Below are 22,947 nucleotides of genomic sequence, written 5' to 3' on the forward strand. Positions count from 1 at the left end.
ATATATATATGTACAACTAACCTATTTAGCTATTGATATCTAAGGTGTTAAATAATAAAACTCTTGATGACTTGGGTTAAATAGCATTCGGCCAAAGACTATATGGGCTTGCTAATTCGGTTTAAGTGAAGAAATTATGATAGAGAGATATGACTAAATTGTGACTTATTATCGAACTTTCTTTGTGGTTGTAAGGTTATTTTATAATGTGTCATAACATTTAATTAGTTAGTCGAATTGATGAGAAAAGAATTTGGAGTATTTTATGGTGTCTTAAGCATATTATCCAATTGGTAAAGTTGAGTAATGATTCATGTACGAATGCTTGCTTAGTCGTATGTTATGTTTTGTTAAACATAGTAATAAATATATATATCTTATAAGGCTGTAATAGTAGATTTAGTGGACTTTGACAATTTAAATGATGCATTTGACTTGTGTACCGACTTAGGATGATATCTGTTTCTATATGAAGTTAGATGGTGTTGATGAAATTTGATAATGCATGATGTTTAAATAGTATTGAACAAGGTCATTGTACTTAAATTGTATGACATACATGTATTGAATGGAATTGCCCAAGTGAAAAATAATTAAATAAATTTATTTGTTTAAATTTAAGCTCAAGAGCTAAGGGGATCAAAATCAGATAAAGGAAAGGAGAAAGTAGTCGAGTAGTCTATCCGTAACTGCCCAAATTATACTCAAAGTAAGTCTTTAAGTAATGGAACTTAGCTTATGATTTGATAAAGCAATTATATATATATGCATATATGTGTGAATATTAATCGGGGTTTAAATCCGAGATTGGTCTCGAAGGGCTTTTGAGCTAGTGTCATAATCCAAGCTTGGTCTCGAAGGGCTTTTAAGCCAGTGTCTTAACCGAACCTAGTTTCGAAGGGCCTTCGGGCCAATGTCATAATCCAAGCTTGGTCTCGAAGGGCTTTTTGAGTCAGCGCTAAGAATCGGGCTTGGTTCCGAAGGGCGTCTGTGACGGCATAATATTGAGTTGAAAACTCGTAAATATTCGCACGAGAAATCATATAATACATGTTGAAACAATTTTAAACAAATGTGCTACTTACAGTAAGATAACTAGGTAAGTAATTTACTCTCGTTGAGAATATGATTTGATAAATTATGACTTTGAAATTGGTAGGGATGCTTAGACCATTGTTTAAAATCATTCGAACGTTTATGATCTGATTATGATGTTGAGTTCCGAATTAGAGAGTTCAACTTCACAAATGTGAGATGTAGGTGTATATGCATGAGATTGACACGGAAATGTGAAAGGAACGTATTCGGCTATAGAATGAATTTAGTTGGATATATATATTGCTTCCACCTTTGTGATATGAATGATAAAAGTAGTACCTTAGTTATTTTCTATTCAGCCAAAGGATGAAACAAACAAACTTAGATATTATTATGCCATTCTTTTAAGTGATTTCATTATTTAAAACTTACTAAGCAGCGAAATGCTTATTCTTTTGCTTTAATTCTCTGTTTTATAGATTTTGTTCGTCAGCTATCGGACTCGGAAGTGTCAAAGTCGAAGTCATCCATACTATCTAAGCCACTTTTTGGTACTCTTCAGTTGAACTTGATAATGGCATGTATAGGGCTGACCCTTGTTGTTAATTAAGTATCTTTTGGTAATGTATATTCGTATAGCCATGCGAAAATGGCTTGTATATTTTGAGTATAACATTATGATCATTTTGTATATATGGTCTTTTGATATGGTTATTAAGTGGTGTGGAAATGTTTGGTAATGATTAGCCATTGGAATGGCCAATCATGGTCCTATTGCTGCTACGTATGTCATGGCTAATCGTGATTATACTTGGAAATAATGTATGTCAAATTACTAGTTGATTCATGGAAAACTATGAAATAGGTAAAATTTACCTTAAAATAGATGCTGACAGCAGCAGTGATGTGAATTTGAAAAATCACTAAAAATAGTAGAAATGGAACTAAATAATGAATAAATTATGTAATCTAATCTTGATGAGTCTATTTTCATATGAAAGAAACGAAACGACCATATGAGCCGTATTTTATGAGATGTTTAAGTTTTCGTGAAACAGGGCCAGAGCGATTTCTGGATCCCCTGTTCTGACTTTGGAAATTCACCATAAATTAACCAGAGATAATTAGAAGTAATTCTTTATATGTAAAGATTCCTTTTTGAGTCTAGTTTCATTAGAAACAAACAGAATAAGTATTGAAGCCCTGTACAGGGAGATATCTAAGTCGTAATGCATGAAGATCAGAGTAGTTGAACCCTGAAACAGGGGAGACTTTAGCTAATAAACTGTACTAATTGGCCCAACCAAAAATTCTAGAAAAAAATTAGTAAATATATGTATGAGTCTAGTTTCAGGAAATATTTACGGAATTGGATTTCGAGTTTCGAAACTCGAGATATGATTTTTAGAGTGACTGTGATGCAGTTAGCCAGCTCGTCTGGAAATTTTAAAAGTGAATTGTATGAGCTGTTTAAGTAAGGAATTAAGTCCGTTAGCACCTCGTGTTCGACTCCGGAAATGGTCTCGGGTACGGGGTGTTACATCTATTGACCGTGTGTGGCACATGGGTTGACACATGGGCATGTGGTTGGCCGTGTGACCCAAGTCAGTAACCTCCCTAGTTTTCACATGGCCTAGCACATGGGTGTGTCCTTGGTCGTCTGGTACAAGTCAGTATGTATGCCCTATTTTCACACGGCCTATGACATGGGCATGTCTGGTAATCGTGTGAGACACACGAGCTGTTCACACGGGCGTGTGACCCTGAAATGTTTAAAAATTTTCTTTGTTTCCCAAAGTTTGTAAATGTTACCGGTTTAGTCCTGAACCTCTTCTAAGCATGTTTTAAGGTCTCATAGATCCTTATAAGGGACAATGTGAATGAGTTTTATATATGAATGCATAAATGATTACGTTATGTATGTGAATGATGTATATTGATCAGTAATGCCTCGTAACCCTATTCCGGTGACGGATACGGGATAGGGGTGTTACATTTTTAATTCATCTAAAGGATTGAGTCTTTTCCTTTCTAGAACTCACTATGTTCTTATGAACTTATCCCTCTTTTTCTTTTCCCTCTTCTAGGTGGAACTTCGTTGTTGCCTTGTAGAAGGGACTCAGCCAGAAAGAGCGACCTCTGTAGTAAGATTCGCCTATGTTAGCTTTGTAACATGCATATGATCTTCGCGGGTGGTGTGTATTTCTGTTTTGAATCTAAATCTGTAATAAAGTACCTTTTGTTTAACTAGATTTTGATATAATGTAACCCCTTGAAGGATTGGATGAATTTAATGAATTGTGTTTTGTGAAGTGTTTTCTGCTCGTATATGCCAAAGTGTTTTATATGTTATGGACCACTACCAATAATATTGTATTTTCAAAAGAAAGATTAATACGAACTCGGTTGATGTGGTTTCGAGTCATATGTGTGTGCGCAATCGAGAAATTGAGTAAGTTGTGCTTTGTTTCAAGAAAGGTTGAAATGGGTAGAAGATAGGCTCAAACTATAACAGCCCGATTTTAGCTAAATCAGAATAGTGGTTCCAGAACCACAAATTCGATGTCAAAAAATTATTTTAATATTATTTTTGATATTTACAGCATGTTATTTAATATGTGTGAAAATTTCGTGAGCTAATTTTATCATTTGAATAATTAATTTGAGAAAACAGATTAAATCACGTAAAATGCCAAAGTTGCATTCTACTTGTTAAAGGTGTCAAATAGCCTTGGTTTTTAAATATGATGGCCTTAAATGGTAATTAAACCGTTTGGATGGTAAGTGGACGTTAATGGACATGTATAAATGAGTTTTAATGTTATATACTTAAGGTTAAAATAGCAAAATAGATAATAAATGATTTAATAGATAAAACAAAATCAATTTATGCTTCATTATCATTTTTTAAACTGAAATTAAAAGAAGAACAAGAAGAACTAGATTTCTTCATTCGGCTAGGCAAAATTCAAGCAATTAGGAATGTGTTTTGTCCCGATTTTTATGATTTCTATGTTTTTGTAATCATTGCAGCTCAATCTAGCTAGCCCATACTTTTAATTTCAAAATTGTTAATGATTTTAAGAGTTTCTATTGATGAGTTTATGTGTTCTTTGGTGTTTGAAGATTTTCATATGAATTTTTGATGATAGATTTTCATGTTTTGTAAAGTGATTTTTCATGAAAATGCATAATAGGGATTAAATTGTGAAATGTGCAAATTGAGGGATTGAAATATGAAATAGATGAAAAATATGGGCTGCTAGGGGCACTATAGTAATTCGACCAAGCATGGGTTAAATTGAATTTTGTGAATTTCGTGTATTTGTGAAATAGGGACTAAATTGAATAGATGTGAAGGTTTAGGGGCTAAAGTGCAAAAATCCCAAATGTATATTTTTGGATGAAATTGAATGAATAGGTGATTAAATGAGTTAATTTTGAAAACATATAGATCAAGAAAAGAGGAACTCGGACTTAGTTCGAGGAAAGAACACAGTACTCGTTTAATCGACTATTTTCGTTGTTTCTACGACCGAGGTAAGTTCGTAGGTGTTAATTTCATTATAAATGAATGCTATATGCTTTGATATTGCATAAAATGTGTTTATGAGATTGAGATAATGTTTGAATTGTGAATACGACTATACAGAAGTGTTCAACGATGAAATCAACAAGCAAAACTTCCCGGTTAAACCTTTAGTACAGTGATAATGATAATGTAATGTCATTAAGTTAATACATTAGCTTCGAGCCATGATAACGGCATTTCGGGTGCAAATAATACTGTGAGTTGGCTACGAGCCATGACATAGGTATTTTGAGAGGAGTTACCTTGATTTGGCTACAGGCCATGGTATAGGTACTTATCGATTATGATTGATGAGTATCCAATTTCTATCCCTAATGGTTCCATGAATAAATGAATGTCGTAGTTAAGAAAGAGATTGGTACAAAGTGATATGGGTATGTACGTAACCTATTCAAGTACTACATTGAGAAATTTTAATGAAATGGTATTTAATCATGTTTGAGACATAATAAGGTTTGTATTAATGTTATGTAGATTTGGTAATGTGCAAATGGCTAAATTATATTATTTGACATATTGATTTGCTTAACTACAAACTTACTAAACTATGAAGCTTACTATGTGTTATTTGTCTATGTTTTATAGATAACCAAAGCTAGCTCGGACTAATGGATCGTCAGGAAACGTCGTCACACTATCAAACATTTGTTGGTACTTTTGAAGCTTGTATATATGGTATATGGCATGTATAGGTTTGAGTCATTTTGATATGTTTTGAGCTATGATGTTAGCCATGTGATTTGGCTTGTTAATGATGTAAATGTTGGTATGTTTTTAGCCATTTAAGTTGGCTTAAGTTATGTGCTTGATAAGTGATATATGTGATGCATATAATGCCTTATATGTTAGCTTGTTTTGGTATGTTTGTCATAGTTGTGGATATAGTTTAATGGATGTTGATTTATTTAGTTATCAATGTTTAAAGAATGGTAAATTTTGATGGTTTTGGTATATTTGTATATGGAATTTAGTAGTTGAATTGGTTGATGATATATATAGCTTCATATGAGATTGATTTGGCATGTTTTTGGTTGCGTAAAAATGTATTGAAATGGTGCTATTTTGGATTGATTTGTATGCTTGTGGAAAGGGTGGAAAATTGGCTTTACAAATGGCCTATTTTTTTCCACATGGGTAGAGACACGGGCGTGTGTCTCAGTTGAGCGCAACACACGGTCATGTTACACAGCCGTGTGTCCCCTACGGTAGCCCTACGAATTAAGTCAATATACCCTACAGGTTTGACATGACTTAGACACTAGGGCGTGTCTACTGGTAGTTTGTGTCATACAGACTCACACATGGGCATCTGATTGACTGTGTGACATAAGTCAGTATACCCGCTAAATGGCACATGGCCTAGCACACAGGTGTGTGTGGCCATTTTGAAGGGTACACAGGCTAGACACACGGGCGTGTGGCCGACCGTGTGACCCAAGTCAGTACCCTTTCTAGTTTTCCCACAGCCATGGCACACGTGCGTGCTTCGACCGTGTGGTACAAGTCAGTATGTGTAAGACCCCTAACCTGTATCCGTCACCGAACTAGGGTTAAGAGGCATTACCGGACATATCAAAACATTTCACAAATATTTCATAATCATCACAACATTAAAGTCATACATCAATACAAAGTCCCTTACATAGGTCAACGAGACCTTAAACATGCTTTAGAAATGGGTCGGGACTAAACCAAATGCATACAAAATTTTTTCGAAACTTGAACATTTTTCAAAGTTAAACAGGTCACATGCTCGTATGAACAGACCGTGTGCCTCACACGGCATTAGACACGCCTATATGTCTAGGCCGTGGCAAAATAGGGCATACATACTGACTTGTCCACACGGTCACATGACATGCCCGTGTGCCAGGCCATGTGAAAATTAAGGAGGCTATTGACTTGGGTCACACGGCCAGTCACACGCCCATGTGTCTAGCCCGTGCTTGAAACTGACTTGGTCACACGACCTAGCACACGCCTATGTGTGCGGTCGTGTGGTCTACCCAGGTTCATTTCGAAATGGCCATTGAGCAATACGGCTAAGACATATGCCCGTGTCCCTGCCGTGTGGGCAAAAATAGGCCATTTACAAGGCTAATTTGCCACCCATTTAGGGTCCTCCCAACAAATAACATTCAAGCATCAAATACTGTAACGCCCCAAATCTTAAGTGATTAAATTTGTATGTTATGTTGCATATTGGCATGCTTGCTTTATGGTTAAGTGCTCTGGGAGTTGTCTGAGAAATCTTGGGTTCAAGCCTGGGCATGAGCAAAAGTTTTATTTTTTTAAGGAATTAACCTTGTCTTTAGTCAGTAGGTTTATTATATTAATATGGTTATTTCTTGGCATAAAAAGCCTACTGGTTAATGGGATGTGTGGTGTGTTGATGAGGCTAGAGTACAAGGGTTCGAATACAAGTGGGGGGCGGTAGAGTGTTTTTATTTTGTTGCAAGTGTGATGGAGGTGTTAGAGGTTGGCCAAAACTCTAAGGAGTTTGAAAGGGGTTCAAATTGGTAGGGTGAGAGATTGTAGGAGGGATTTGGTGATTGGATCATGAGATGGGGGAGTAGTGGTGACAAAATAGGATTCCTTTCAACCATTCGGTTGCCTTGGGAGTCTCTAGCCATTCGGTCATGCTTTTCCCCCATTTTCCAAATTCTTTATGGTCTTTTATCGAATCTGTTTTGCTACTCTCTCAAATTCTTCTTTTCTCTCAACTTTTCTCCCTCATGTTCTCTCAATTGTTTGGCTTTTTGCTTCTGGATTAACCGATTCACTTCTTTTCTTTATCTTCCCATACTTTGACGAATATTGTAAGGCTTATTTTGTGATTCCGAATATTAGTTCTTTCTCTTCCTTTGGTTTCAGTTTGTGGGCAATCTTGTTAACTCCCCTACTGATTTCCTTTCTCCATTCTTCCTCATTTCCTTTAGCAGGCATTCGTAGGTCTGATATTGTGTGGTAAGTCCCTTCTGCCCTTTTGGTTCTTCTCCCCTCTTCTTCTCTTTTGGTCATTTCTCACCTCCTCTCTCTTTTTAGTAGTGCCCTTTCGATTTTTAGATGTTCTCGAGGAGTGAAGGTGCTTACAGGGGTTATTGGAGCGATCGCATTCCTCTTTGCACTTGATTATAGGTAATGTGACCTTTATTTAACACATGTTGATCTTTGGCGCATGATTTGTGTTATAGGATGTTGACCGATTGCTTACTGGCCCTTATCTTTAGTTCTGGTTTCCAATAAGCCAACACATAATGATTCAAGCTATATGTTTTTGCAATCTTCATTAATAGATTTTGCTGGTAACGCAGTCATTCGACAAGGAGGGTGTAATCAATCTTCGTCAATGGATTAATGAATTAAGTCACATCCGTTCAATTAAGGCAAGGCATGTATCTAATATTTGGGATTAACTGTTAAAGAGAAGGGTGATTAACCCTAGTAACAAGTGATTAACGGAATATCTTGATTGAAAGTAGGTTTGGGGAACTGTTGAGCTAGACGCACGTTTCGCAATAGGTGTGTAATCACACTATGATAACCGTTAAACAAAAGAAGCCGGAAAACATGTCCATAGATGCTATACGAGCGTGCGCTCGCTCGTGTGGTGATCCGAATGCTTAAAATGTGGGCGTTTGACAGTAGAGGCCACCATGAGCTATTTCATTGGCTTAGTCTGTTCTGGGCCACGTTGGGCCGAAATGGGTCATGTAGGCCCCACAGGCTTGTGGGCCCACACGAGTAAACCACACGGATGTTTGGAGATTATTAGGCCAAGCTATGTAGTCCGCACGGCCAAGTCTATTTTTGGGCATATTGGGCCACACGGGGTGTGGGCCCACATGGGCCGGATTATGGACTTTGGGCCCATTTTACTGATTGACTGTTAAGGTTGCACGGGTCGCTCGAGGCGACCATGGACCTACTGTTGGGTCGGTAAGTATACTTAGATCCCATACTGATGAAATGACTGTTATACCCCTATGAGGTAAAATGACTGATATGCCCCTATGATTTGTATGGTTGTATTCGAGCATGACATTTGTGCTTACACGTATGATATTATGACATGAAATGTCGCATGGGGTGGGTTTAATATATTTGGAGGAAGTGTACTGTACTGGCAGCTCTGCTGCATATACTATTTAGTGCTGCAACCGGCGCTATATTTTGGACTATAAGGATGGGTGGCTCAATTTTATCCCTACATGGAGTGTAGGGCTGGACGAAGTGGAGTGTAGAGGATGGATGGGTAGGACTTCTGATTGCATTTCTGTTACTATTACTGTAATGGGCTAAGGCCCTAACTGTTACTAGATTGTTACTGAAATGGGCTTAGGCCCAGACTGTATTTACCTATTGTATGACTGACTGTTTGTTTAATAAGGGATTACACACTAAATTTTCATAAACTCACCCTTCTGCCTTCTTGTGCAGGTAATCCTTAGGCGGGTCAGTGCTGCGAGGGACTCGATGGAGGCCACATAATTGCTTTTGCTAGTTGTAGGACTCGAATTTTCAAAATATTTTTCAAAACATCACGTTATTACAACATATTTCAAAAAGCTTTCGTAACAAACATTGTTTTCAAAGTGTAATAACAACCTGAAATGATTAAAATTTTGCTAAACCTTCTTGAGTTTTTAACAACGATAAAGATACCTAAAATTTTGTAAAAGATCATTACGAGGGTTTTGATATAGTATGGACTTTTCAAACAGAACGATGATTTTCAAAACACACTTCAATGTGACATCGCAGATTCGGCCATAACGTCTAGGCCGGGTTTGGGGTGTTACAAATACATCATATTTCCAACTAATTTCAACCACAAAACATATATCATTCATATCATATATTCATCAACTAAATTCATGCTCATTATCCAAACTAAAACAATATTTACCTACCAAACACATTAAATTATACATGTCCTTATCACTAAATTTCACATTCATTCTCATATCAAATTCATATCATTTCCATAACTAAACTACCTTACTAACTTACCAAATTGACCATTTCTCACTAGGTCATATATATATACATCAAATATACCATTTTTGCATCACATATCAAAAACCAAAGTCAAACCATAAATTCAACCATAATCTAGCCATATCACATGGCATGATAAATACTTTATAAAACATATTCACATACTTCTAGCCTATATGTGTCATACTCTAATATATACATTTTACTAAGGTACCAAAATAGAGTTGATAGTGTGGTGATAATCCTTGACGATCCCCGAGGTTCCAGTAGCTTCGATATCTATAAAACAATTGAAAACTCACACAAAGTAAGCTTTCAAAAGCTTAGTAAGCCATATACAAATAAACTTATCACATAATATCAATCTAGATCAATTTATTCATATAACTCAATCCAAAAATACATTCACATAGCCATATGTATCTTATAGTTCATTTGATCATAATACACATGTGTATATATCATACCTCAATCTCATAGCAATTCATATTTATATGTTATGTTCACAAAGGTACATGTGCTTACCTTTCATTTTCAACATGGTATACAATTCAAATGTACCTGAATTAGATACTCATTCAAATATTCATTCATTTTTTTTAGAATGCCCGTTGAACTGTTCGAAATTAATAAGGATACTCGGATAGCTCAGAAAGCTTGTACAATGCCAACGTCCTAGACGTGGTCTTACATGTAATTAAATATCGATGCCACTATCCCAGACAGGGTCTTACACGAAATCAAATATGATGTCGACGTCCCAGACATGGTCTTACACGTAAATCATAAGTCGATGCCAACGTCCCAAACCTGGTCTTACACGAAAACACATGTAGGATCCTATGTCATGCCATATGTATCCTAACTATTCCTATGGTTCATACGGGGCTTTTCGGACGTCAAAACACTGTTGATGCTTTCAGAATTCCACATATTCATCTTCCAAGCCATTCATTTCATTTCAATAGCATATAAGCATAATTAAATTGATTCAAACACATTTCTTTGTATATCGACTTACCTCATACAAATTCAAACGAACAGAGTCGACTACTCATCGAATTTTAACTTCTACCGATCTAATTCCGTTTTCTTTTGTTCTTGATCTAAATCAAAGAAATCGATGGTCAAACCCTAGGAATCTTTTTCTTTCTTTCTTTTCTTTGTATTTTCGGCTAAGATGAAGAAAAAATGAACACATTTCATGCTTGTTTTATTTTAACTAACATTATTAATTAGTTTACCAATTTTCCCTTGCATTAAAACATTAATAAACCATTATATATAAGGCCATTAATGTCCATTAACCATATTAATGGTCCAATTGCATCATAAGGGCCTCACAATTAAAAAGTCATAACAAATAAGCACACTTATCATATATCATGCAACTTTTACGTTTTCTGCGATTTAGTCCTTTTATCAATTTAAGAACACAAACAATTAAATTTTCATACGAAATTTTCACACATACTAATTCACATATAACCAGCAAGGAAAATAATATTAAAATATTTTTCTAACTCAGATTTGTGGTCCCAAAACCTCTATTCCGAGTAGGGTCTAAACCGGGCTGTTACAACTCTCCCAGCTAAGGGATTTTCGTCCCTGAAAATCTTACCGCTAAATAGATTTGGATATTGTTGTCTTATAGCATCTTCGGGCTCCCACGTAGCCTCTTCAACACCGTGTCGATGCCACGTTACTTTTCCTAACAAAATTTTCTTATTTTGTAATCCTTTAATCTCGCGTGCCAAGATACGAATCGATTCTTCTTTGTAGGTCATATCGGGTTGAATCTCAATTTCAGACGGAGGAATCACATGTGAGGGATTAGATCTGTATCATTGAAGCATCGATATATGAAACACATTATGAATCTTTTCTAGCTCTGGTGGCAACAACAATCTATAAGCAATTGGCCAAATACGCTCGGTAATCTCATACGGCCTGATGGACCTCGGACTCAATTTGCCTTTTCTACCAAATCGGATTACTTTCTTCCACGGATACACTTTCAAAAATACTTCATCACCGATCTCGAATTCAATGTCTTTTCTTTTCAAATCTGCATATGATTTTTGACGATCGGAAGTTGCTTTCAGACTATCTTTGACCACTTTTACTTTTTGTTCAGTCTCTTTTATCAAATCAACCCTGTGTATCTTATTTTCACTGGGTTCTAACTAATACAATGGTGTTTGGTATTTTCTTCCATTTAAGGCTTCGTATGGTGCCATTTTAATGCTTGATTGAAAACTATTATTATAAGCAAATTCAATCAGTGGCAGATATTTTTCCCACGCACCTTCAAACTCAAGAATACAACATCTCAACATATCCTCGAGAATTTGAATAATTTGCTCGAATTGACCATCCGTCTACCGGTGAAAAGCAGTACTGAAGTGTAATTTCGTACCTAAAGCCTCTTGCAATTTCGTCCAAAATCGTGAAGTGAATCTTTGATCTCTGTCTGACACAATAGACAATGGAACACCGTGCAATCTCACAATATCAGAAATGGATAACTCAGCTAATTTATCAAGTGAGTAATCGGATCGTACCAAAAAAAATGAGCTGATTTCACCAATCGATCAACCACAACCCAAATCGCGTCTTTCTTTCTCGGAGATAGGGGCAAACCCGAAACAAAATCCATCGCCACTCTGTCCCATTTCTATTCCGAAATCGTAATCGATTGTAGCAAACCAGATGGCACTTGATGTTCAACTTTAACTTGCTGACAAATTAAGAATTTTGAAACAAAATCAGAGATATTTGTTTTCATTCCAAACCACCAGTAGTGCTGTTTCAAATCATTATACATTTTCGTACTACCTAGATGCATAGATAATCGACTGTTATGAGCTTCGTTCAAAATCATCTGAATCAATTCTGGATTTCTCGGAATACAAATCCAGTATCGAAAGCTTAAATAACCGTCATTATCAACTCTAAATTCTGAATTAGAATTCAAATCACATTGAGGTCGTTTTGCTATAATCTCATTATCAACCTTTTGAGCATCAATAATCTGTTGTAAAAACAACAGTCTCGCTTTCAATTCAGCTAAAGTCGAACCATCATCAGGCATACACAACTAAGCATTCATAGCACATAATGCAAACAGTGATTTTCGACTCAAAGCATAGCAACAACATTTGCTTTTCCCAAATGATAATCAATAACAAGCTTGTAATCTTTCAGCAACTCTAACCATCTTCTCTGTCACAAATTCAAATCTTTCTGAGTCATCAGATATTTCAAACTCTTATGATCTGAATATACATGACATTTCTCACTAAACAGATAATGGCGCCAAATCTTTAAAGCAAATAAAATCAAAGCTAACTCAAGGTCGTGCGTCGGATAGTTCTTTTCGTGTGGCTTTAACTGTCTCGAAACATAGGCTATGACTTTGCCTTCCTGTGTCAAAATGTAGCCCAAACCGTTCAATGAAGCATCACTATATATCACAAATTCTTTACCCGATTCTGGTTGTACTAACACCAGAGCTTCTGTCAATAGGGCTTTCAACTGATCAAAGCTTTTCTAACTCTTTTCAGACCATTCAAATTTCACATCTTTCTGAAGCAGTTTTTGTCAATGGAGCCACGATCATAAAAAAGCCTTTCACAAATCATTTATAACACTAGCAAGTCCTAAAAAACTACAGACTTCAAAAACATTTCTCGGAGGCTTCCAATCCAAAATAGTTGAAATTTTTCTCGGATCGACACAGATATCTGATGCTGACACAATATGTCCCTATAACACCCTAAAAATCCTGAAACCCAAAAATCTTAAAATCTTGAAATCTTTTTTTCTTTTGTGCTTAGCAATTCCGGTTAAGTGTTAATTACACAATAGTAGGTCTTGGTCAAGGTTTGAGTTCAAATCTAGGGGTAGAAGAAATTATAGTTTAATAATTAAAAGGACCTTGTTGGCAAGTAGTTGGGCTTTTAAATAAAGATAAGGGAAAATGGAATCAAAAAGCTATGTGGAAGAATGGCTAAGTGACACCACTTAAAGTATAAGGAGGTGGCATTAGTAGCTAGCAAGGAGATCCAAGGTTCGAATCCTAGCTTAGTGTTTTTAGAAGTTTAATTTTGGCCTTCTAGAAGGTTGGAAGTGGCATGAAGATGGACTCCAATGGGAGTGTTCAGAAAAGAAACTTAAGGAAAGGATCAAGGGGTTATCAGGGAGAAAAACGAGGAGATGAGAAGGGGAAGAGATGGAGCTGAATGGCAAATTGAGGGGCAAGCAATTCAGCTACAAAGGCTATAAATAAGTGCCGAATGCAGGGTTGTTAGGCTAATGTCGAATTTCCTTCACCCTGTTACCGGAAACCCTTTTCCCTAAAAGCCAAAAACCCTTTTGTTTTACTCTCTTTTCTTTGTGCCAATTTCTATTCTTTCTCTACACAATTTTCTTTGTTTCACTTAGCGGACTCCTTCTTCTACACTTCTTCTCTAATATGTACCAAATAAACCTTATTCACCATACTAAGTTTAAAAGCTGAAAAGTCGAATCTTCCAAGGGCCAAATACTCTTCGATCGAATCTAGTGTAAGTGTTTGTTCTTCCAATCAATTTGTCTAAGAATCTATTACGTTGTTCTTTCCTCACTTTTTCTAATCAACTATGGTAGGGAATTAGTATCGGATCTCGGATCTTAGCCATCTGCCGAAATTGCTCTTTAGGTGTTTGTGGTTTTGGTAAGTATTCCTATCCCATTGGCTAAGGTGGCTGAATGTTCATAATTAAGGTAAGGGACTTGTGTTGGATACGAGTCACCTATTATTCTGGTTTTAATAGTTAAGATTGGTGCAGATCTAGGAGTTGACCGTGGTTAGTGATTTAAGAAGGGGCTGTTATACTTATCGCGCAAGGAAAGGTTAAGGTGAGGTTTTGATTTTAGTAAAGATATGTATTAAGCATGCGATTAATTGAAGGGTGATATCGTTTGTAGGTTGGTGACTAAGGGAATCGCAGCATGCTTGCTTACCAGGTGTGTACCTACACTGCACACACAAGTAGATCGGCAAAAGCTGAAATGCTGAAATGCCGAAAAGCAAAAAGTTTGGCTGCGGTAGTCTTGCGAGTGCGCGAACACTCGTGAGGAGGAAATCGATAGGTTGTTTGAGGCCCATGGGCAATTCCATGGACTTGGGCTGTGATCTGGCCAACCGGGCCAGAATAGGCTTAATGGGCCTGATGGGCTGTTGGCCCATAATAGGTAAAATTTGATAATTGATGCTATGTAATAGAAAATTTGTGTGTGAGCATGAATATAAGGTGATTTGGGCCTAACAGGCCATATAAAGCTGATTTGGGCCTAATAGGCCATATTAATATGAATTGGGCCGATGGGCCATATGAATGTGAATTGGGCCTGATGGGCCATATAAATGAGATTGGGCCAAGTGGGCCATATGCATGTATGTAGGGGTTTTGGGTCTAGTATATGATAAACTACATAAAACTTAGTTAATATATTGTGATTGTGGACAAGTCATAGGGTTAAGGTGTGGCAACGGGTATATGCATGTTCAAGATTGGATCTAGGGAGAGCTTGGTACTTAAGCGGTCTTAATGACTCACCTCCTCTTCTCTGGAATCCTACCTGGTGCATAGTATTCGTTCATCTTAGCTCATGAGATTTGTTAAAGGGCCAAGGTAAGTGGAAACTATATTAAAGAGAAAATTATCGAAATGCCCCTAAGGGCGAAAATGACCAAAATACCCCTAGGTGTTGAATGTAAATTTTATGGATGTGACACGCATATCTTCTGCATACATAAGATATTCTGCTTAGGTTGCATATGGGTTGGAAAGTATGGAATGGAGGGAGTATATGAGGATCCATGGTTGCTTGACAATCGTGGATCCATCGACGGCTTTTAAGCCCAATATGTAAATGAAGGTAGTTCCGCAACCGGGCTACCATTGATGTGCCGGTTGGGTGGGTCGATATTTATATCCCCACATGATGTGACGGGGGACGAAGCTGGTGTGTAGCGGATGGATTATTGGGATGGGATTGCATTGCATGTTTGATGTATGATGATTTTTGAATGCTTGTTTTTTGTTGAGGGTTGTACACACTGAGTTTGCGAAAACTCACCCTCTTTTTTATTTTATTTTCAGGTGATGCTCAGTAGGAGGTTCGATGTTTGGAGGGATTCTGGGTGGCCAGCTAGCAAGACAATTTGGACTTGTTTTTTTTTTTCAATTTAAAGCATATGAGTCTCTGATTATTAAGTGATTACAGACTAGATTGAAATAAGGCCTTCCATTCTGTTATTATTTGGATTATTATTTTTATGTGATGTAATTATAAAAAGTTGAACATGGTTTCTTAAACTATAGTATGTCATTTCTACGTTTCCGCAACTAAATTTTTAAAGTGACTTATTTTCCTCAAATCATATGTTTTGAACAAGTGATTGAAAGGAGTTTTTTTTTTATAATTAAGATTTTCTTTCATTTTAAGAAGGGTTTTCAATGAAAACACGATTTTCACTAAAACACTTTAATGTGACACGTCAAATTCAGCCATAACGTCTGAGCCGAGATTGGGGTGTTACAGGGTCATATGACAATTAATGAGTATGAGAGAGAATATTTGTCAGACTCAGTAAATAAGCTCGGGAGTGTGTATCCTCCGAAGCTAAGATGTGTAGAAGATTTGAAGATGGACTTAATGAGGATATTAAGACATTCTGGGCATTCTTTAGTTGAAAGAATTTGTAGTACTTGTCAAACGGGCTTGTAAAGTCGTGGAATTGATCAAAGAAAAGAGGAAGCCGAGTCGAAGACAGGAGATACAAGAAAGAGGCATATGAGTAAGTCATTGCCATCTCAGTCTAAAAAATCTAGAGAGATGTACTCTCATTCACATGTGTCAGCTGGACATTTATACGGGAACCATAGAAAGCAAAATTCGGGTTTCAAATCTCAGGCCACATTTGTGGCAAGTGTGGGGTACGCCAGACTTGAGTGCCAGAAATGTGATAGATGTGATTTCGACACATGTAGGGTGAGTGAGGGATCTTGTTTCAAGTGTGGTTCTCAAGACCACTATATTAAAGACTGCCCCGAGGTGGTAGAGAAAGAAAGATTTCAAAATTCTATGTGGCACTTATGTGCAAACTTTCCATGTATCCGAATTATATTTCGATTGTGTTCAACGGGTAAAGTTCTACTGAAATGGAAGAATTCTCGAGATGAAAGTGACTAGTTGGTAAGTGTTGTGGAATGGATACTTTGTACAGGTATGTACTTAACCCTTGGGTTGAGACTTCAATATAACAATAATATGGTAAGATCATGAATGAGAAATATGATATGAATGCTTTGGTGATATTATGCAAATGTGGACTTCGTATTATTGCATGGTTATGTTACTTGCTATTTACTTGTGAACTTACTAAGCATTTATGCTTACTCCCTCCCTTCCATTCCTTGTAGTTTTGACAAGCCGGCTTAGAGATCAAGACGGTCGGAGGCACGCTCACACTATCAACAGACCATCTCGGTATAGTGGCTTGCATATTTTGGGAATATGGCATGTATAGCATTATAATCCTTTTGTGTATATAATCTTATGATATGGTGAATGAGTGATGTGGAAATGCTTTTTGATGATTAGCTATTGGAATGGCTAATCAAATTTTATATTTAGTGTTATGTATGCTTAATGTATTACCTACTCCATGGAAAACCATAAAATGGTGAAATTGGCTATAAAATAGTGTCATACAGCAGTAGTGACGTGAATTTGAAAAATCACTAAAAATAGTAGAAATAGAATTAGATGATGAATAAAATATGTAATTGAATATTAATGAATCTATTTTCATGTGGGAGAAACAAAATAGGTAAAAAAGTTGTATTTTATGAGATATTTACGTTTTGGTGAAACAGGGTCAGAGCGATTTCTGGATCCCCTATTCTGACTTTATAAATTCACCATAAATTGTGTAAAAATAATTAGGACTCAAATTTTATATGCATGAATTCCTTATTGAGTTTATTTTTAATAGAAACAAACGTCATAGTCATTGGATCTCTTTATAGGAAGAAATTTGATTCGTAGTGCACAGGGGTCAGAGTAGTCGAACCCTAAAATAGGGGAGACTTTAACTAATAAACTATACTAACTAACCCGACCAAAAATTCTAGAAAAAATTAGTAAGTAGATATCTGAATATAGTTTTAGGAAAAATTTACAAAATTGGATTTCAAGTTTTTTAACTTGAGATATGATTTTTTTAGCGACTGTGACGCAGTTAGCCAGCTTGTCTGGAAATTCTAAAATAAATTGTTTGAGCTGTTTAATTAATGAATTAAGTCCGTTAACACCTCGTGCTCAACTCCGGCTATAATATCCTGATTTTGGGCCTAGTCGGAATAGTGGTTTCGTGACCACAAAATCTGAGATAGAAATAATTATTTTATGATTATTTTGAGGTCTATGATATGATTGCATGATTGTGTGAAAATTTCGTGAAGAAATTTTATGCATAAAGTGCTTAAATTGAAATTAGGGACTAAATCGAATAATTTGCAAAACTTGCATTCTAGAAGTTTCTAGTATGAAATTGTTTTGAAATATTAATTAGGAGGTCTTAAATAGAAATTTTACCAATTTCTAAGTCTATGGACAAAAATTGGACATGGATGGAATTTTTGGAAAGTTTAGTAGTAAGGGCATTCTGGTCATTTAGGGGTAAAATGAATTAAAATACAAAATTAAAAGCCAATTTTTCTCATCTTCAACCCCATGGCCGAATATAGCAAGGAGAAACTATGGCTAGGGTTTTTCAAGCTTCCAAGCTCGATTGTAAGTCCGTTCTAGCCTCGTTTTTAATGATTTTTACGTTTTTGGAGTCCCGGTAGCTCGATTTAGCTTATGCTAGCAATAATTTAACGTAGGGTTTATATTTGGAAAAATACCCATAGGTGAAATTTGTGTATTTTGGTGTTTTATGATAGAATATGAGGTTTTAAATTATGTTAGACAACTTGTGCTACTCGGTTTTAAGTGAAAACAAGCAAAAGGGCTTAATAGGTAAAAATACCTAATAGTCATAAGTACATGTTAGAGTGAGAATTTGATGTTGCCATAGAAGGGAAAAATGATCAGCATGTCATAAAACATAAGAAAATAGGCTGAAGTTTAATTTACGAGCTTTGGGGAAAAAGTGTAAATATGCAAAAGTTTAGGGGCAAATTGTAATTTTTCCAAAATATGATTTTGGGTCAATTTGAATAATGTGAGTCCTAATTAGACTATATTTTAAATGATAGAGCAAGGAAAACTGAAACTCGGGCTAAAATGGGGAAAATACCAAGTTGTGGACGAAATGGTAAAAATAGCCATTTTCGCATACGAGGTAAGTTCATATGTAAATGTTGGTAATATAGTTATTGTTTTAAATGTTTTAATGTTATTTAAATGATATGATAATTATTATGAAATATCATACTTGTGACAATTGTTCGATAATATGTCAAATTATGTGATATACTTGGAAAATGTGAAATACTACCGAGTATCGGTATCGACATTCCATAGAAGATGGTTGAGACATATGATTGGGAAAAATGTCCCGTTGAACCTTAGGAATGAATTAGGATACAAGTGACATGTCACTGGGATATTTGGGCATCCGAACTCGTTGAGTTGAGTCCAAGTTCACTTATGGATGCGAATGTCCGAACTCGTTGAGTTGAGTCCGAGTTCGTGAGATGTAACTAGGCATCCGAACTCGTTGAATTGAGTCCGAGTTCACTTATGGATGCGAACGCGCGAACTCGTTGAGTTGAGTCCGAGTTCACTTATGGGCGGATTACATGGTAGCTTGGCTACATATGTGGCACTTATGTGCAAACTTTCCATGTATCCGAATTATATCCCGATGTGTTCAACGGGTAAAGTTCTACTGAAATGGAGGAATACTCAAGATGAAAGGGACGTATTGGTAAGTGTTGTGAAATGGGTACTTTGAACAGGTATGTACTTAACCCTCGGGTTGAAAAATCGATATAACAACAATATGGTAAGATGATAAATGAAAATGTGATATGAATGTCTTGGTGATGATTATGCAAATGATGTTTTATGTTTGCTTATATGGTTATGTTACTTGCTATTTGCATGTGAACTTATTAAGCATTTATACTTACTCCCTCCTTTTCATTCCTTGTAGTGTTGACAAGCCAGCTCGGAAATCAGGAACGGTCGTTGTCACACTCACACTATCCGTATACCATCTTGGCATAATGACTTGTATATTTTGAGTATGGCATGTATAACATTATAATCATTTTGTGTATATGGTCTTATGATATGGTTATTGAGTGGTATGGAAATGCTTGGTAATGATTAGCCATTGGAATGGCTAATCATGATCATATTTGGTGTTATGTATGTCAAATTGCTAGCCAATCCATGGAAACCATGAAATAGGTAAAATTTACCATAAAATAGATTCAGACAGCAGCAGTGACGTGAGTTTGAAAAATCACTAAAAATAGTAGAGATACAATTAGATGATGAATAAGTTATGGAATCGAAGCTTGATGAGTATATTTTCATATGGAAGAAGCAAAACAGGTATATGAGTTATATTTTATGATATGTTTAAATTTTTGTGAAATAGGGACAGAGCGATTTCTGGATCCCCTGTTCTGAATTTTAAAATTCACCATAAATTTTACAAATATAATTAGAATTCATGCTTTATATTTAAAGATTCTTTATTGAGTCTAGTTTTATTAGAGACAAACAGCATAGTCATTGAAGCTCTGTACAGGGAGATATCTGATTCGTAATACACAGAGGTCAGAGTAGTCAAACCCTGAAATAGGGGAGACTTTAACTAATAAACTGTACTAATTGGCCCAACCAAAAATTCTAGAAAACAATTTGTAGATGGATATATGAGTCTAGTTTCAAGAAAAATTTACGGAATTGGATTTCGAGTTTCGGAACTCGAGATATGATTTTTAAAACGACTATGATGCAGTTAGCCAGCTTGTCTGGAAATTTTAAAATGAATTGTATGAGCTGTTTAAGTAATGAATTAAGTCCGTTAACACCTCGTGTTCGACTCCGGCAACGGTCTCGGGTACGGGGCGTTACACCGGCGATGGTCTCGGGTACGAGGGTGTTACAATATTAACCTTATCGCATTTGACCTCAAACTTACAAATGAGATAATTAAGACATTTATAAACAATTTATCCACTTGGCCAAATACCCACACATTCACTTTAGCATAATATTAACCAACCTCCAAAGCCAAATAGACATAAATAAGCTTAGTCCAAATTCACTTAAGTAGATATGCCCATGTATCAAAATGATTCAACATATACATATACTAAATATGTAACCGAAAATACCTAATCATATATGCGCATATTTATGGATTATTCATGACATACAAGTTTCTCATTCAAAAAGTCAAGTACACAAATCACATATATATATATTCTTCATTTGCACCCTTACAAGATTTACAATAAATAACTAAGGTACTTACTTACCTTACCTCAAATAAGTAACAAGTTATTTCATACCTGGAATATAGCTCGTTTTACACATTTGATCTCAATTTACCTTTGCCTGATGAACCATTCAGAATTGGGTAGGACACTTGGATAATCACACATATATCGTACAATGCCAACGTCCTAGACGTGATCTTACATGTAACCACATATCGATGCCACTATCCCAGACAGGGTCTTACTCGACACATATATTGAAGTCACATATCGAGCCATGGTCTTACTCGCACACATATATTGGAATCCTATGTCATGACATATGTATCCTAACTATTCCTAAGGTTCATACGGGGCTTTTGGACGTCGTAACTCGGTCGAAATGAATTCGAAAATTTAATAGCCAAGCCTTTTCATATTCAAACATGGCATATAAATATTCATACATTTCATAATAGCATATATATCTAGCATTTAACTACAATTAAACACGTCTATTTGCCTAAAACTTACCTTGGACGATATAAAACGGAACGGAGCGGCTAGTCGACAACTTTCGTTTTTCCCCAATCAAAATCCAATTTCTTTGGTTCTTGATCAATACATATTCAAATTAAGCTCATTCAAACATATTTTCATTCAATTTAGTCCAAAAACACATAAATGGGAAAATTACCATTTTACCCCTAACATTTATAATTTTTACAATTTAGTCCCTATTGCACAAAACACAAAATATACAAAATTTCTCCATACCCAAGCTAGGCCAAATACTACCCATATCCATACAAGCCCATATAATTCATTTATTTCACATTTTAGTCCCTCAAATTATTATTTTTATAATTTAGTCCTAATTACTCAAAATCATCAAAAACTCCAATACAAAATATGTTAATCTAAAACATATCTTTCATATTTCATCATCAGACAACAAAAATCACAAGCTTTCAACAATGGTATAACTCAAAATATTCACCAAAATAAAAAATCAAGCACAGGTTTTGTAGTACTTGAAGCAACGATCTCAAAAATGTAAAAATTATCAAAAAATCGAGCTGAACTCTTACCTTGATTGAGCTTAGAAAGCAACCGAACACTAGTTTCTTTTTTTCTTTTATTTGGTTTCGACAAGAACAATGATAATAACACATATATTAACTTTTTTTATGTTTTATTATATATATTATAACATATTATAACTTAAAGTTTAATTTACCAATTTAACCTTAATGAATTATTATGAAAAATTTATTTAATAAGCCTAATACCATCCACATATATTAATAATGGCATAATTACCACTTTAAGGCTTAAATTTAGAAAGCAACTAACAATTCAACCCCTTTTAGAAATAACCCCTAAATTTTCATTTTACGCGATTAAGTCCTTTTATTTAATCAGACACTTAAACAATAAAATTAAATCACAAAAATTTCACAGATATAAATTCACACAAAATAAACATCGAAAATAATTTTAAAATATTTTTTTGACTCAAATTTCATGGTCCCGAAACCACCATTCTGATTAGGATCTAAATCAGGCTGTTACAATTGGCTTATCTGTTGTCAGTGGCATCAACCTTAGTCTTTCTTTTTTGAACTTATCACTCCAAACAAGTGTGCCGTTCAACCCAACCATACCTTCGATTCTTACCTTTTTAGGTAATGGATCAAGGTTGTTTATCACTATCGATTATCCCTCTTAAGATCCTATAAGTTTTGGGTCAACACTCATACTTAGTGTTGGATCTCGCTTGCATCTTAAGCCTATTATCCATCCCATTCTCATTTA

The sequence above is a fragment of the Gossypium hirsutum genome, chromosome A13, assembly GCF_007990345.1.
Source record: "Gossypium hirsutum isolate 1008001.06 chromosome A13, Gossypium_hirsutum_v2.1, whole genome shotgun sequence".
In the NCBI taxonomy this organism is placed as follows: Eukaryota; Viridiplantae; Streptophyta; class Magnoliopsida; order Malvales; family Malvaceae; genus Gossypium; species Gossypium hirsutum.